General features: G+C 47.3%; 1 protein-coding gene across 1 annotated transcript in view; it reads left to right on the top strand.

Annotated features, from left to right (window-relative positions):
- Positions 1–18,035, top strand: part of DTX4 (deltex E3 ubiquitin ligase 4) — a 443,998-nt gene that overhangs the window by 413,719 nt on the left and 12,244 nt on the right. The gene's annotated exons all lie outside the window — the stretch shown is intronic.

The following is an 18,035-nucleotide window of genomic DNA, read 5'->3' as shown; positions in this document are numbered from 1 at the left end:
CCCTAGACTTAAAGGCCGCTGAAGTAGAGACAGACCGGGTCGAATGAGAATGGACTCCCTCTGGTGCGGGCCTCCCAGAGGCTTGGTACGGAAACAGAATACAGTGAGAAATCCAGCGTGACAAAGAAACTTTGGAAATTGGTTTACCCAGATTGAATTTGGCAAAAGAAATGAACAACTGGTCTGATTGCCTATGACCAGCTGTCCTATGAAGGTAAAAACGAAGCTGCCTGTGAACATCCAAGGAATGCAGCTTGTATTCGCCTTTGTTTTGATACTTAGGGAAGAAAACAGGGAGGTTGATGGACTGATTAATGTTAGCTTCCGAAGCTACTTTAGGAAGAAAGGAGGGATTGATCCTTAGGTACACCCGGTCCGGATGAAAAATCAAATAAGGTGGTTTCATGGACAGGGCCTGAAGCTCTGAAACTCTCTTAGCCGAAGTAATGGCTACCAAAAAAGCAGTCTTAAAGGACAAGTATTTAAGATCGACTGTGGCCGCAGGTTCGAAGGGAAGAGCGGTCAAGGCCTGAAGTACCAAGGAAAGATCCCACGGGGGAACCGTTTCTTTGACAGGGGGTCTGAGCAAAAAGGTGCCTTTTAGGAAGATTTTGCATAACTTAGCCGACATAAGAGACCCTGAATCGTGTCCAACATGGTAATGAGATATGGCTGCCAGCTGAACTTTGACCATGGAACTACTGGCGCCATCATTAAAGAGAGTAGTAAGGAAATCTAGAACCAAAGGAAGGGGAACCGTGAAAGGATCTAGGTCTTGCCGCTCTGCCCAAATGGAGAAACGCTTCCATTTACTGCGGTAAATTTTTCTGGTAGAGGGCTTGTGGGCCGCTACCAGAATTGCCTTAACTGGGGACGAGATACCGGGAGTCCTGATTAGGAGTGGAACTGGAGCAGCCAAGCAGTCAACTTCAGGTTGTCCAGGTTTGGAGTTGGCAGGTTCGACGGGTGTGATATCAGATCCGGAATGGGATCTAGAATCCAAGGTGGATTCACTGAATGAGACCTTAGGTAAGGGAACCAGATCTGTCGAGGCCAGAACGGGCAATGAGGATCATTCTGCACCCCAACCGAGAGGCTTTCTGAAGTACTTGTAGCATCAGAGGTAGAGGGGGTATGCGTAAAGAAGACCGGGAGGCCAAGCATGCACCAGAGCGTCTCTCGGAGAATCCCCTGGAGGGGGGATTAGAGCGAAAAAACTGTTGCACTTGGCATTTAAAGAAGAAGCAAAGAGATCGCAACAGGGAGTCCCCCACTGTGCGAAGATACGTTTCGCTACTTGAGAATTGAGAGACCACTCGTACGGGGAGAGAATGGTGCGACTGAGCTTGTCCGCTAGGATGTTGGTCCGACCCGGAATATGCGTTGCGATGAGAAAGCGGTTGGTGGAGATTCGCCCATTCCCACACTCTCATGGCTTCTCGACATAAAGGGTAAGACCTGGTTCCCTCCTGTTTGTTGATGTACCAGACCACCGACATGTTGTCTGATTGAATCGCAATTGTTCCCAGGGGAAGGAGGACCCGAAGTGCTCGCAACGCCAAGAGCACCACCCTCATTTCCAGAACATTGATATGCAGGGAGGTCTCTGAATCGCTTCACGTGCCTTGGACCATCTGGCCCGCAAAATGCCCCCCCCCCACCCGAGGCGGGAATCGTCCGTGGTCACTGTGGTGAGAGGGGGAGATGCACAAAAGGGGCGGCCCCTGTGGAGGTCCGGAGAATGGAGCCACCACAAGAGAGACCGCTTGCAAGCCTTGCTGATTGCAATGAGATGATACAGGGGGAGGGAGAGAAATGATCATTGCACCTGTAGTGTCCATTGAAGCACCCGCATGTTCAAGCGGGCATGCGGAAGAAGAGTAATCGCTACCGCCATAGACCCTAGTACCCTCAAGATCAATTCCACAGGTGTTGAGCTGGAGTGAAGGATGGCCCGCACCTGGAGTCGCAGATTCCGAACCCTGTCGGTTGTGAGAAAGGCTCTTAAATTTCTTGTGTCTAACCTGGCTCCTATAAATTCTATTGTTTGAGTAGGGACCAGGTTAGACTTTTCTATGTTTACCATGATGCCTAGCTTGGGAGCTAGATGAAGGAAGGAGTCTCTTGCCAAAGAGAGTAGATGCCTTGTTGGGGCGGTGAGAAGCCAGTCGTCTAGGTACGGAAAGACCTGCACCCCCTGAAGCCTCAGGTGGGCCGCAACCACTGCTAACACTTTGGTGAACACCCTGAGGGCTGTGGTGAGACCAAAGGGAAGGACCCTGAACTGGTAGTGACTGGCTCCCAGCCGGAAGCGAAGAAACCTCCTGGATCGTCTGTCCATCAGAATGTGGTAGTACGCGTCCTTGAGGTCTATAGAGCACATCCAGTGATTCTCCCCTAGAAGGGGGAGGATGGACTGCAAAGTGACCATCCGGAACTTCTCTTTGGGAACTGACAGGTTCAACAGGGACAGGTCTAGAATGGGTCTTAGGTCCCCCGTCTTTTTTGGCACTAAAAAGAACCTGGAGTAGAACCCTGATCCAATCTGGTCTGGGGGGACGGGCTGGATGGCTCTTTTTCTCAGCAGATGGCCAATTTCTGCTGAAGCGGCCTCCCTCTGATCAGGTGGAACATCGGGGAGGATTTTTTACCTCTGGATATAATCCGGAGTACCCAGCGGTCCGATGTAATGGACTCCCATGCCGCTAGGTGCTCCGAGAAACGTCCCCCTACTGCCTCCAGAGTGGAGCAGTCGGGCAACCCCTCAGGGTTGCTGCGTGGGCCGTTCAGAGAAAGGTTCCCTGGACCCAAAGTTCCTGGGAGCCCCTCTTCCCCTAGGGCGGCGTCCTCCCTGTCCTCCTCTGCTGCGGAAGGACTGGTTCTCTGGAGTGGGTTGGGAATGCTGCGACTTCCGGAACCACATCTTCTTCTGGCCCTTTTGGTTCCTAGAGTAGGACCTCTGGGGCACAGAGAAGCGGACTCCGACAGCAGACAGCGTCTTTCCGTCCTTCTCGCTCTGAACCAAGGTATCGCGAACCGTCTTGCCAAAAAGGGCAGAACCGTCAAAGGGGGCGTTCGTGAATGATGCCTTGAAGGGCTCCGTAAAATCGCAGTGGCGGAGCCAGGCCTGCCGTCTTGTGACTAGGCCTGCTCCCGCTGCTCCCGCAGCTCTAGCGGCTCCCTCGGTAGCGTGGGAAAGTAACCGCATAGAGGTGTTAGTCACGGAATGAAGAGTGGCCATATGGGTGGAGTGCATAAGTTTGTCCTCCTCCGATATGGACTCTGGGGGGGATGCAGCATATTCCTTGATAAGATCGCGCTGCATCCTAATGACGTGTGCCAAATAGTTGAGCGCCCTCACTGAGAAGGTCGCTGAACTAAAGATTCGCTTCCCCAAACGGTCCATCATCCGAGACTCCTTGCTCGGGGGATGGACTGAGGGACTCTCCTGGGCAAATTCCCTCTTAGTGGCTGCTGCCGACAACATGGCATCTACCGGGGGTCCCTTGCTCCAGTGGGCACCGTCAGCAGGGGGGCTAAGGATCCTGTCGGGCCTCTTCGGGATTGGCTCCACGATGTCCGGGTCCTTCCACGCCCTGGTGGTAATAAGGTCCACCAGGGGGTCGGCAGGAGGGGACACCCAAGAGGTAGACGGGCCCGCTTCAAATGCCTCCAAGAACACTGACTCGTCCGAGGAAGACTTTGGGGCAGACCACCCACCTCTAATCCGTAACATTTCCATGATGTCTTCGAAGGAGACATCCTCAGGGGGTGATCTTGGGGAGCCTTCCCCTTCCTCCAAGTCAGTGTCTTTGGTCAAAGACTCGGGGGAGTCTATGTGCCTCCTCTTACACGAATGCTTGCGAGGTGCTTCCTCGGGGTGGCTGTCCGAGGAGCCCTCACCAGCAATTTCCAAAACCACAGGAACTGCTTGGGGCAGTGAAGCGGGCTGTCCCAGTGGCCAGGTGATGGAAGCCTGGCCCAGAGCAGATGGAGTGCGGGACGGAACCGAAGCAAGGGCCAGGGGTCCGGATGCCCTCCACAGAGCCCTCTCCACTACATCAAAAGCCGAGGGGGAGCCAGCCTCGACAATAGGATCCGAAAGTCGGCTCCCCCTTGGATCTGATGAGCGGATCGGAGCCGGCGCCGAGCCCCTCGGATCCGAGGGACCAGTGTGCTCCGACAAGGACGGCGCCGAAGGCACACTGAGTCCCTCGGATCCGAAGCTCGGGCCAAGGCTCCGAGAGGTCGGATCTGACAGACTCGAGGGCAGGGTCAGATCCGAAGTACCCAGTACTGCCAGCGCCGACCCACCCGCGGCTCCGAGGCTGCCTGGCTCCGGGCGCTCCGAACCCGGGTAGCGGGTCGGAGAAGGAGCAATGGGCTTAAAAAAGGGGGTTGAGCTCCCCCCCAGAGGGGGGGGAGGCAGGAGCACTCCCATCTGCATCTGGGCCTGGATGAACCTTCGCATCATCCGGTCCAGATCAGCATCGGAGAGGCTGTAAGTAGACCTCGACGAGGCTACCGAGGTAGGCCTTGAGTGCCGCCTCAATAGCCTCGAAGGAGGTCGGGTCTCCTCATCCTCAGGCTCCGGTGAAAAGCACGGGGACCGGAGCCGAGGAGGGGGAGAGCCAGCAGCCAGAGAGGCTGGAGGAGAAGCCCGCTTAGTCGGCGGGGCCAAAACGGAGGTCTTGTCCCGCCGCTTGTGGTGCTTCTCTCTCCGGTCCTTTTTCCTGGCTTCCCTCTCCTCCGACCCTTTGGCGGGAGTTTGAATCCCGGGTGGAGGAGGGGGAGCAGGTAAGGCAGGGACTGCCGAAGCAGTGACCACCAAGGGGGCGGGGGCCGAAGCCGAGTCTGGGGGCAAGAGTCCCGCCAAGACCAGCTTCGACCTCCGCTCCTTCAATGCCCTGGGGTTGAACCCTGCACAGACTGAACACCCTGAAGTGAGGTGTTCAACCCCAAGGCATCGAACGCACCGAGTGTGGCCATCAGCAGGGGAAAGCTTATGGCCACACTCGGAGCACTTTGAAAAAACAGCCTTTGGGGCCTCAGACATCACTATTTTTTAAAAAAAAAAAAAAAAAAAATAGTAACAATAAAATAAACTAAAACACTCACACAAAGGCCCCCCCCCCAAAAAAAACACACACACACACACCAACTATGTACCAGCGAGGGGAGGGTAAAAACTATATTAAATTAACCCAAAAAAGATATAAACAGAAGGGAAACCTATAACTTTCACACAACTTAAAAGTTTTAAAACCCTTTAATAAGAATACTAAGACTTAGCTTTTGGAGCTCTGACGACCCAGCCTTTACCATGCGCGGCAAACTAGATCTGAGGTCATGTAGGGAGAGCAGGGCATTATGGGTGAGGGGAGGAGCTAGGAGCTCGGCTCCATAGCTGGATAAACCATGCCGGTTCGGATCCGATATCGGATCCATACCCACAGGTTGGTGACAAATGAATTCTCCTACTTCAGATTTCCAGTCACCAGTGGACTACCAAAAGGCTCAGTACTGGTCCCTCTTCTGTTTGGGATATATTTCTCTGATGTCAAGGGAAATGTAGATGGCATTTGGCTAACGAGCGCAAGTTGAGGGCAATCACTAACTCCCCAAACACTCTTGATATCCTACAGAAAAGATTGATGCAACCACAGCCTCAAACTAAATGTGAAAAAGTGCATAATAATACACTTTGGGAAATCAAATTACCACATTGACAGCACTCCCCTAAGAGTGGACACAGTGACAAGAAATCTGGGTACTCAGATAGGCAGATAGTAATCTGAAGTTTGACCACCATGTGTCCACAGTGGTGAGGAAATCCTTCTTTGTGGCTCAGCTTATTAGTAAGGGCAGCATGGCTTCCAGATGCAATGATATCATAGTACCACTGTACTCAGGTCTCGTCAGACCTGTAATTGAGTACAATGCATCCTTTGGCATGTACCTTGCTAGGCACCTTCAACAGTTGGAGTGATGTTCTTCATGTATCACTGATGCAGTCATCACACTTGGGTTAGGTAGCCCTCAGTCGGCTCGAATACCAGAGTCTTGGGATTTCTGTGTCGGATGCTGTCGCCTCTGCTATGACGTCAGGTCGTCAGGGGTGTAAAACATGCAGCCGATGGCATTATGTCAGTCTTTCTTGCTGAGAAGGGGCCCGAAGCAGAAGCAGTTCGCAAGTGTCAGTTGGCCACTACCTGAAATTTTTGTTTTTCCAGTTTCAAACCTGAAGCCTTCTAAAGCTAAGTACTCCGTTCGGGATTCTTTTTTCTTGCTCTAACCGATGTCAGAAAAAGTTAACAATTGTCTTGCCTGTGAAAAGCAAATACCTCATAGAGATTTTCATTCTTACTGCATCACCTGTTTAGGCCCAGACCACGACGTCCCTCATTGTCAGTTTTTGTGCCTTAACACCCAAACCATTTGTCGTCAGGCTATTTTTGTAGCTAAATTCTTTTGCTGTCGTTCTCCATGTTCCGAAATGGCTTCGGTAAGCCATCCGACTACCGATCTTCCAAAAAAGTGCAAAGACAAAGACAGACCGCATAGGTCAAAAACTGCCGGCAACACTTCTGTTAAGCTAGTCGCCAGTCTGCCGGTACTCAGTCAGGCACCTTCACAGCAACTGATGCCCACTTCTACAGATTCGCTGAGACCCATTCGGAGTCTGGTATGCCGTGAGATGCTCCATCGACTATGGAATCTGCAGATATCTCTACCTTGGATGGGTCTGGAGCCGCTGTGCAGGCATCGGCTTCTGAGGGTGCATTCTGACCTACCGATATTCATATTAAACCGACAACTTTTAACTAAAACTACTGAGTTTCTCAGGCCCAGAGTTCGCACTACGCCTAGAAAACCGACATCCAAAGTGCATGCTCAAGCTCCTATGCCACAAAAACAAATGTTTAGAATGGCTGAAGACCTTATTACACTAATTAGGGGAAGCCAGCCTTCCTCTGCTAAAAGACAAAGAATTTAATTTCCTTCTGATTCTACAGACCAATTATGTACCAGGACACATACCATTATCTACCTATGAGGATTCAGATGCAGAGGAATCCATTCCCTCTGCCTCCCCTCCAGAGGATTTTACTTTTGACGAAACCTTGCATACCTTAAGACAGCATTTCCGCTGGGAATGCCAGGACTATCCTCAGTCCAAAAAGAGACTCAGTGAATTATTAGATTTGCCTCAGCACAGGCCTCTAGCTATACCCCCCGTCTTGGATATTGTAGACAATGTCTTCATGGAATCCAGTCTTTCTCCTGACACTTTACCACCAGCTCCTAGAAAACCTGACAGGTACTACAGAGTACCTGACTCTCACAAATTTCTCTTTAAGAATCCTACTGCGGATCCAGAGACCATTTCCCAGGGACCTAAAGGCATTAAGGCTACTACAGCCAAAAACCCTACCCCTTCAGACAGGGATTCTACAGCTTTAGACAGATGGGGTAAGAAGGTATATACCTCTGCAACTCTTGCTATCAGGGCTTTGAAATGCCAGTTTCACATGTTGAAGTACCAGCAACATATTATAGAACTAATTTAACAAAAAATGGTGTTACTTCCAGATTGTGCAGACAATAAAGATTTACAAGAGTTAATGCATTCTGCAAACCAAGTTAGTAAACATACTCTGCAGTGTGGATGTTCTTTGTGTTTCACTGCTGCAGTCATTACATTTGGCTAATCTGCTTGCAGGTTGCCCTCAGTCGGCCTGATTAACAAAGTCTTGGGTCCTGCATTGGCTGCTGTCCCTTCGTCCATGACATCAGGTCATCAGGGGTATAAAACATGCAGCTGACGCCATTACATCAGTCTTTCTTGCTGTGCGGTGCCCGAAGTGGCAACAAGGCTGAAGAAGTTCTTAAAAAGATGGACGATAAAGCTAAATCTGTGCAAACTGTTAAATATTTTTTACAAGTTCAGACTCCTAGATTTAGCAGACACTGGATTTCTAAGAATTTGTCCTTTCCATCCCCTTCCAGGTCTTCTCAAGCCAAACCCAGACACAGCAAAAAACCCCAGGTTTCAGTCCCAGGGGACACACAGAACTAAGCAGTGGGGGGCCTCCACTTCCAAATCTGGAAATAAAAAGACCCTCCCCCCATGGTAAACTGTCTCAATGACTTATTTTTTAAATTTCCAAGCACTTATCAACTGACTGCCCCTTTGGGGGGGAAGATTGCTCTTCATGCAAAGAATTGGGAACTCATTACCCAGGACAAATGGGTTTTAAATAAAGTGTCCCAGGGATACAGATTTCACTTCCACACGTTGCCAATTCCAAGCGGGTGGCCGGACCTACCCCCAAATCAGTGGGCAGAGGCCCAAAAACAAGTACTTCATCTCTTGAGCATGGGGGCTATTCAACTGGTACCAGAACAGGAAAAGGGACAGGGTTTCTACTCGAGACTTTTCCTGGTACCCAGAAAAGACAATTTATGGCATGCTATCCTGGACCTGTCTATTCTAAACACCCTTTTGGAGATTCCAAAATTCAAGATGCTGACACTTCACCAATTACTTCTTATGCTAGGCAAAGATGCCTGGTTGGCAACACTAGATCTAAAAGAAGCATACCTGCACATCCCAATTAGGGAATCTTGCAGAAAATACCTATGCTTCAAAGCAGGCTACACGCACTATCAGTTCTCTGCACTGCCCTTTGGCTTATCTACTGCACCCAGGGCATTCACGAAAGTGCCCCTAGCTCCAGTAATTGCATTTTGCAGGCAAAGAAGTATTCAAATATACCCATACCTGGACGATTGTCTAATTCAGGCAGAAAGCCAGGACATACTTTTGAATCATCTGGTGGTGTAAAAGGGGTTCTAACTTGCCTGAGGTACACCATAGGCGAAAGGAAATCACAACTGGTACCCTGTCAAGAAATTACATTCCTGGGAGCAAGCTTGAATACAACTTCCCAGATGGCTTACCTCATACCAGAAAAGCAAATTAATTTGACAACCTATGTCAAACAAGTGGCCACAAAAACTCTGCTATCTGGCCGGATATAGACCTGTTTGCCTCCCCTCAGAACTACCAATTGAACAAATGTTGCACAAGGACTCCCCACAAACAAGCCTGGAAAGTGGATGCTCTGTCCTTCAGCTGGAAAAAACTATCATTCTATGCCTTCCCCCCGCTGCCTCTACTCTCCAAAGTACTACTAAAAGTCAAACAGGACAAACCAAGGATGATTTTGATTGCTTCAGACTGGCCGTGCCAACACTGGTACCCCCTCCTGCGCAGTGTGTCACGGTTATCTCCATGGCACCTGCCTCAGACTCCTTCCCTGCTGTCTCAGCAGGAGAACTAGATTCTGCATCCTCAGCTTTCAACACTGAACCTCGCAGCCTGGCTAATGACTTAAATTCTCCCTTACCATCCCTCAGCAAACCTGTGATGAATGTCATCTTAGAGGCAAGGAGGCCTAGTACTAGAAAATCTTATGCTGAAAAATGGAAAAGATTCTGTGCCTGGAACCAATCTCAAGGGATGAGCACAGCAGCTCCCAATTTACCTCAGATTTTAAAATACTTAACTGAGATGCTTCACAAGGGCCTGTCTTTTTCCTCCATTAAATTCCACGCCTCAGCCATTTCAGCTCATTATAACATAGAACCTCCCCTCTTCTCTAATCCACTGCAGTACCTCAGAGGGGCCAAAAATTTGAGACCACCCAGGAGAGCTCCAACCCCAGCCTGGGACCTTAACTTTGTGTTGGAGAAACTCACTCTTCCTCCTTTCGAGCCAGCTGCTACTGCAGACTTAAAATTTCTTTCTTGGAAAACAGCTTTCCTTTTAGCAATCACTTCAGCTAGAAGGGTATCTGAATTACAGGCCCTTATGGCAGTGGAGACTTTCACCTTTCATGCGAACAGGGTATCACTCAGGACCAATCCACCCTTCATGCCCAAGGTGGTATCCAGTGTGGCTCTAAATCAGTCCATTCATTTGCCAACCTTCTTTCCCAATCCACAGAACAAAGGGGAACAGATTCTGCATTCCTTGGATGTGCACAAACAACTTAGATTCTACTTGGACAGGACTAAACCTCAAAGAAAATCTGAACAACTATTAGTAGCATTTGCTGTAGGAGCAGAGGGGAAGGCTATTTCAAAACAAACGATTTCTAAATGGATAAGCCATTGCATTCATTTCTGCTATAAGCACCATGGAAAATCTATCCCCCAGGGAATCAGACCTCACTCCACCAGGGCTGCATCTACTTCTACAGCCTTTCTCAGAAACATTCCTACCAAGGACATCCTAGAAGCTGCTACCTGGAGTTCTGTACATACTTTCACCAAGCATTACCATTTGCCAATTTTCTCTAAATCCAGAGCTGGCTTTGCCACTGCAATCTTGCCGGGCCTTATCGCTGCTCCTAATGCTATCTAAACTCCTCCTCCCAGGTATAGCTTTGGGAATCTACCCAAATGTAATGACTGCAACAGTGAAACACGAAGAACATAGTACAGTTGTGTACACTTACCATAAATGCAGATGTTCGAGTGTATTCATTGTTGCAGTCCTGGTTACCCACCCTCCTTCCCCCTAACTTCTTTTGTCTATACCTCTACTTTCCTTTACTATGCTTAAAAGTCTTTTTGGTGTATTTGCTTTTTTTGTTGGAGGTATACCTTTGTGTTTTTATGTTTAATTGCTCCCCATTAGGGGGGCACCTGACATCTGGGGCAAGAAAAACTGATGTAATGGCGTTGGCTGCATGTTTTATACCCCTGACGACCTGATGTCATGGAAGAAGGGACAGCAACTGACACAGGACCCAAGACTTTGTTAATCAGGCCAACTGAGGGCAACCTGCAAACAGATTACCCAAATGTAATGACTGCAACATTGATTACACTTGAACATCTACATTTATGGTAAGTGTATACAACTCTACTGTCTGATGCCTTAGAAGCATCTTGCAGGGCTGCTGTCACTGGGTCTGTACTGAGAAGGCTTGCTTGGCTGAAGGAACAAGTCTTGCCAGACCATGTCAAAGCAAAATTACTAGATGCTCCATTAAATCAGGATCGTTTGCTTGGCACAAAAGCAGAAGTTGTTCTTAAAAAGATGGAAGAAAAAGCTAAATCTATGCAAACTGTCAAAGATTTCTTACAGGTGCAGCCACCTAGATTCAGTAGCATTGGCTTTCAAAAAACTGGTCCTTTCCAGTCCCTCCCAGGCCTTCTCAGTCCAAACCCAGGGAGAACAGACCCCCAAGACTACAGTCTCAGGGTATGCAGAGATTTAAACAATGGAGTGTTCCCACCTCAAAAACAGGGAGTGGTAAGCCACCCCCTTATAGAAAAAGTTCACAATGACTTTCCAGTTATCCTTCCCAGCCATGCCCAAGTACTTGCACCCCTAGGAGGAAAACTTGCCCTACATGCAAAAAACTGGATGTCCATTACTCAGGACTGATGGGTTCTAAACATTGTATCCCAGGGATACAGATTCTACTTCTACTCACTGCCAACCCCAGCGGGTTGCCAGACCTTCCTCCAAACCAGTGGGCAGAGGCTTAAAAGCAAGTACTTTCCCTTCTCCATATCAGGGCTATTTAACATGTTCCAGTAGAACAAAGAGGACAGGGTTTCTACTCCAGACTGTTCCTGGTGCCCAGAAAAGAGAGCTCTTGGCGCCCTATCCTGGATCTATCAATTCTCAACACCTTTCTGGTGGTCCCAAAATTCAAAATGCTCACACTGTAACAGCTTCTTCCTATACTAGCCAAGGATGCCTGGTTAGTCACCCTAGACTTAAAAGAAGCTTATCTGCACATCCCCATAAGGGAGTCTTGCAGGAAATATCTACGTTTCATGGCAGGCTCTATGCACTAACACTTCTCTGCACTTCCCTTTGGCTTATCTACTGCACCCAGAGTATTCACAAAGTGCCTGGCTCCAGCCATTGCATAATGCAGGCAGAGAAATATTCAAATTTACCCATACTTGGGACGATTGCCTGATTCAGGTGGACAGTCAGGAATTGCTACTTCAGCACCTGGCATTTGTTAAAAGACTTCTAACTTCACTGGGATACACCATCAACGAAAAGAAATCACAACTGGTGCCTGGCCAACAAATTGTGTTCCTGGGAGCAAGCTTGAACACAACTTCTCAGATGGCATTCCTCACTCCAGAAAAGCAGGTCCATTTGACAAACTATTTCAAACTAATGGCTACCAAACCCAGCTGTCTGCAAGGAAAATACTGCAAGTCCTAGGGTTCATGGCCTCATGCATTCTGCTAACGCCATATGCAAGACTGCATATGAGGAAACTCCATTGGAACTTAAAAAGTCTCTGGTGTCAACATTCTCAGGACCTGGAAACAGTGATTCTTATCATACCTTCTCTAAGGGCAGAGTTCCTTTGGTGGGCAGAGGCATGCAACCACAACAAGGGACTTCCTTTCACTCAACTGCTCACCGCCCAAACCCTGATAACAGACGCATCAGACTATGCAAGGGGGGCTCACATGGCAGGCAAATGCATTCAAGGCAAATGGAGCCCAGAACAAATTCCCCTGCATTTCAATCAAAAAGAGATGCTAGCTGTACAGAATGCTCTGACAGCCTTCAGATACTTTATCCTTTTAGGACAGCTCCTGATAAAGACAGACAACACAACAGTTATGTGGTACATAAACAAGCAGGGGGGAACTCATTCTTACATACTGCAGGTTAGCCATGGCCCTGTGGAACACAGCCATGAACAACCAAGTGCACCTACAAGCTCAATTCCTGCCAAGGAAGCAAAATTCACTGGCAGACGACTTAAGCAGAAATCTACTGAACTCTCACGAATGGAAACTGGAACCCAACTCATTCAAACTTTTAACCCAGAGGTGGGGATCCCTGGAGGTGGACCTTTTTGCCTCCCCCCAAAACCACCAATTAAGCAAATTTTGCACCAGGAACCCTCACAGCAGAGCCTGGAAGGTGGATGTCCTATCCTTTACATGGGAAAACCTCTCAATTTATGCCTTTCCTCCTCTGCCCCTCCTCTCAAAAGTACTACTCAAGATCAAACAGGACAGGCCAAGGGCAATCTTTATTGCACCAGACTGGCCACGCCAGCACTGGTACCAGCTGCTACGCAGTCTGACAGCAGTGCCACCCTGGCACCTACATCAGACACCTTCTCTGCTGTCAAAGCAGGAGGGACAGATTTTGCATCCAAAGCTGCAAACCCTAAACCTTGCAGCCTGGCTTATCCCCTGAATACACCACCAGCATCCCTCAGCAAACAGGTGCTGGATGTCATCCTTGAGGCCAGAAGGCCTAGTACTAGGAAATCCTATGCTGAAAAGTGGAAAAGATATTGTTCTTGGAGTCAGTCTCAAGGAAAGGACACAGCTGTACCCACCTTACCTCAAATCTTTGATTACCTAACAAAGCTGCTCCACAGAGGCCTACCCTTCTCATCCATTAAGATTCATGCCTCTGCCATCTCAGCTCATTATAATACTGAGCCACCTTTCTTTTCTCACCCTCTCATCAAACAGTTCCTGATAGGAGCTAACAATTTAAGGCCCCCTAGGAGAGCTCCCACCCTGGCCTTGGACCTTAACTTTGTACTGGAGAAGCTCACACTTTCCCCTTTTGAACCTGCTGCTTCAGCAGAGTTAAAATTCCTCTCTTGGAAAACAGCCTTACTTCTAGCTATTACTTCAGCAAGAAGAATGTCTGAGTTACAGGCACTAATGGCGATGGAGCCCTTCATTATTTTCCATGCTGACAGGGTTTCCTTCAGGACTAACCCATCCTTTATGCCCAAGGTGGCATCCAGTGTGGGTTTAAACCAATCCATCCATTTGCCAAACTTTTTCCCTAATCCTCAGAATAAAGGGGAAAGGATCCTGCACTTCTTGGATGTGCAAAGACAGCTCAGGTTCTACCTTGACAGGACTAAGCCTTTTAGAAAATCTGACCAGCTGCTAGTCAGCTTTGCTACAGGGGCAGAGGGCAAGGCCATTTTGAAGCAAACCATTTCCAAATGGATAGCACACTGCATCCATTTCTGTTACAAGCACCATGAAAAACCTACCCCTCAGGGGATCAGAACTCATTCCACTAGAGCTACTTCAACCTCTACAGCATTTCTCAGGGGAATCCCTACCAGGCCATCCTGGAAGCTGCAACTTGGAGTTCTGTACACACCTTCACCAAGCATTACCACTTTGCTAGCCGGTCCTAACACTTCTTAAATGCCTCCACCGTTCCTCAGCTTTGGGAATCAACCCAGGTGTGATGACTTGAACAGTGAAACACGAAGAACATAGTACAGTTGTGTACACTTACTATAAATGTAGATGTTTGAGTGTATTCACTTTTGCAGTCCTGGTTTCCCTCCCTCCAGCCCCCTGGCTTTCTCTGTCCTGTCTACCTATCCTCTTTATGGACATTTTTTTTATGGCATGGGTATTTACTTTTTACTGGAGGTGTTCCACACCATGTAATAGCTTCCTATTTTGGGGGATCCTGACATCTGGGGCAAGAAAAACTGATATAATGGCGTCGGCTGCATGTTTTATTCCCCTGACGACCTGATGTTATGGAAGAGGCGACAGCATTCGACGCAGAAATCCCAAGACTCTGGTATGCGGGACGACTGAGGACTACCTGCAGGCAGATAACCCAAGTGTGATGACTGCAACAGAGAATACACTCGAGCATCTACATTTACGGTAAGTGTACACAACTGTACTTTCTCAAAGGTTTCTCACCAAAAAAATGCAGGGTATAACCAACAAAGTCATATACAGACCAACTAAAAGCCTTATCACTGTATTCAGTTTCCTACATATTACTGAGGGGTGATCTATGTCTGACCTACAAGGCAGTCTCTGACCCAGCCCTGATGAAAATGTTGCATATTCGCAAAACTAGCTGCACGAGAGTTACCTGCTCCAAGGATCTAAACCTGATCTCTGACATGAATAGATCATGCTGGAGAGACAGGTATGCATCCCAGAAACTGTCCATCCTCAGGAGCAGGCTTCCTATTTATGTGAAGCAGAGCCTTCCCTGACCATCTTCAAGTGCAATCTGGACCAATGGATGTGAATTCACAAATTCACTGCTAGGGTGGTGCCCATGTCCCTTATGGACAAAGACAGTCTCTAAAAATTGTCAAAACCCCACTTGCTGACCCTTGTTATCTTTCCTCTAGAAGTAAAAAATTGGGTAAAACTGGCTAGGCTTGTAAGGGCTCTTGAGCCATTAGCCTAGTAATCTCCTATGAACCTAAAAGTAATTGCCAAACAGGAGAGGTCCCAGCACAGAACCCTGGGGGACTCCATTGCTGACTGGTCTCTTTATGGAGGTAACGTTCCCTATTTTGATTATCTGTATCCCATCTGTGAGCCAGCTGGGAGTCCAACGGTTGACATAGGAGTTATTTCCCAGTTTATTTAGCTTTTCTACTAGGTCTGAGTGGGGAATTCTGTCAAAAGCTTTGACCAGGTTGAGGTATATGGTGTGTACTGTTTTGCCTCCGTCCATTGCTGTGGTGACCTCTTCAAAAAAAAAAAAAAATCCACTAGGTTGAGTAAGCATGACCTGACCTTAACAAATCCAAACTGAAATACGTCTCACATTTGGAGGTCCAATATGTCCTGACTGATTAATTCTTTGATAAATCTTTCCATGGCTTTGCATATGAGGCTGGTCAGACTTATGAGTCTGTAATTGTTACACCCAGTATTTTCTTTTGGTACAGAAGCTGCTTTTTAAATGAAGAGAAAACAGCAAACGTAATGATAATTTTCAGAAAATTAATATTGGTAGGTATTGTACGAAAAAATCTTATTTGCTGAGGCCACACAACTTTACTTAAACCTTTGTTAGAGATCAAGCCCATGCTCGTACTGATATCATTCCAACAAAGAGGAAGGCAACATCCCATTAGGTGCCACTATTTCCAAAAAAACAAAAAGGGTGATGACTCAAAAATACTTTATTGTGGTAGCTCAATAGACAAACAGCATACCGTTTTCGGCAACAGCCTTCCTCAGTGGTTAATGACAACCAAAAGTAACAAACCCTTAAATAAGAAGCATCATAAGCATTCAGGAATATTATTGGTTGGTTAAAAAGCTAGGACAACTCATTAAGGCCCAGTTTGAAGAAACCCCCCAGCCGAATAATCCAACCTGATTCTTTATTACTTAATAAAGTATGCCAACCAACTTTAGAAAAACATTGACCCTGGACCTTGTCAATAACTGTGAATGTAAACTTTGCTGTTTTGTGAATTAAGGTGTGCTTATACAAAGCATTTGTGGTTCTCCTGTTCCTGATCTCACTGAGGTGTTCGGAAAGCCGAAGCCATAATGTTCTAGACGTTTGTCCTACATAAAATGCCGAACAAGAACAGGTAGCCAAATACACAATCCATTCAGTACTATAATTCCCAAAACATAAGATATAGACCTTGGGGGTACTGGAGCTGATGAACGTCTTGGTTTTAAATGTGTGAGGACATGCAGAACAATGTCTACAGGGTACACAGCCCCTAACCTTATTCCCAAATATAGTGGATTGTTGGAAGTGAAGGTGGGACCTTACGTTTATAAAGACTAAAATGAGACCCCAAAGTGGGTCCCCTACAAAAAGAGAAAGAGCATGTAGAGGGAAGAATTTCAGTGAGCTTAGCATTGGCTTTTAGAATATCCCAATGATGGTTACTGATGTGTTTAAAGGTTTGAATATTCCGTCCAAAAGTTGTAACCAATCTGCTGGGCTGGGCTGCTGTATATCTTTGTCAACACCAGACTGTTTATATTGTAACAAGTCAGATCTGGATTGTTGCCTAGCAAAATCCCTAGCCTGACAGATGTTATCATCACTGTATCCCCTCTGAATAAATCGGGTGTGTAGATCCTGTTCATAACGGGCATAAGTATCATGTGAGGAACAGATGCGACGCATTCTAAGAAATTTTGACTTGGGTATATTGTGGATGATGTGTCGGGGGTGATGACTGTGAGCATGCAGGAGAGTGTTGTACTGATATTTACGAAAAGTCTCAGTTTTTAATGTATGGCCTGTATCCCTAGTGACAGTAACATCTAGGAAAGTGATGGAGTCCTTATGAGCACTCAAAGTAAATTGAATGCCCCATTTATTTTGATTAAAGTATTCCACAAATTCCTGCAAGAAAACAGTATCCCCCTCCATACCATCCAGCAACCCCCCCCCCCCCGGGAGACCCATTGTCTCGGGCCATGGTTCATTAACTGAACCACTGTCAGCCTTTCTGACGAAATATCTACAGCCTTTGTTGCCTTTAGTTCGGGCCAGGATTCAGGACACTACAAATTTTCTACAAATCATTGAAAATATGCAATTAGAACAGGATTGGCTCATGTGTACCCTGGATGTGTCTTCACTATATACCAACATCCCATACTGGGCTTGAGGCTTTACAGTTTTCGTTGGATCAAGCCAGTATCTATCCCCCTGGATTTAACACTTTTTTTGTTTGTTTAACTGAACATGGGTGGACCAAGAATGTTTTTTATTTCTTTGGTAAATGTTTTTGACAAGTGAAGGGTACGGCTATGGGGGCATTCTTTGCCCCCATCTATGCAGATCTTTTCATGGGCTATATTGAACACCAGCTAATTTATGATGCCTCACATGATTTATATCTTGGGGAAATTGACATTTGGTGACGCTACTTGGACGATTGCTGGATGGTGTGGAGGGGGATACTGTTTTCTTGCAGGAATTTATGGAATACTTAAATCAGAATAAATGGGGCATTCAATTTACTTTGAGTGCTCATAAGGATTCCATCACTTTCCTAGATGTTACTATCACTAGGGATACAGACCATACATTAACAACTGAGGTTTTTCGTAAATATCCTCAGTACAACACTCTCCTGCATGCTCACAGTCATCACCCCCGACACATCATCCACAATATACCCAAGTCACAATTTCTTAGAATGCGTCACATCTGTTCCTCGCATGACACATCA

The sequence above is a fragment of the Protopterus annectens genome, chromosome 9.part0, assembly GCF_019279795.1.
Source record: "Protopterus annectens isolate FY-2018-M chromosome 9.part0, PAN1.0, whole genome shotgun sequence".
In the NCBI taxonomy this organism is placed as follows: Eukaryota; Metazoa; Chordata; order Ceratodontiformes; family Protopteridae; genus Protopterus; species Protopterus annectens.
This window is presented reverse-complemented; position numbering and strand designations above follow the sequence as displayed.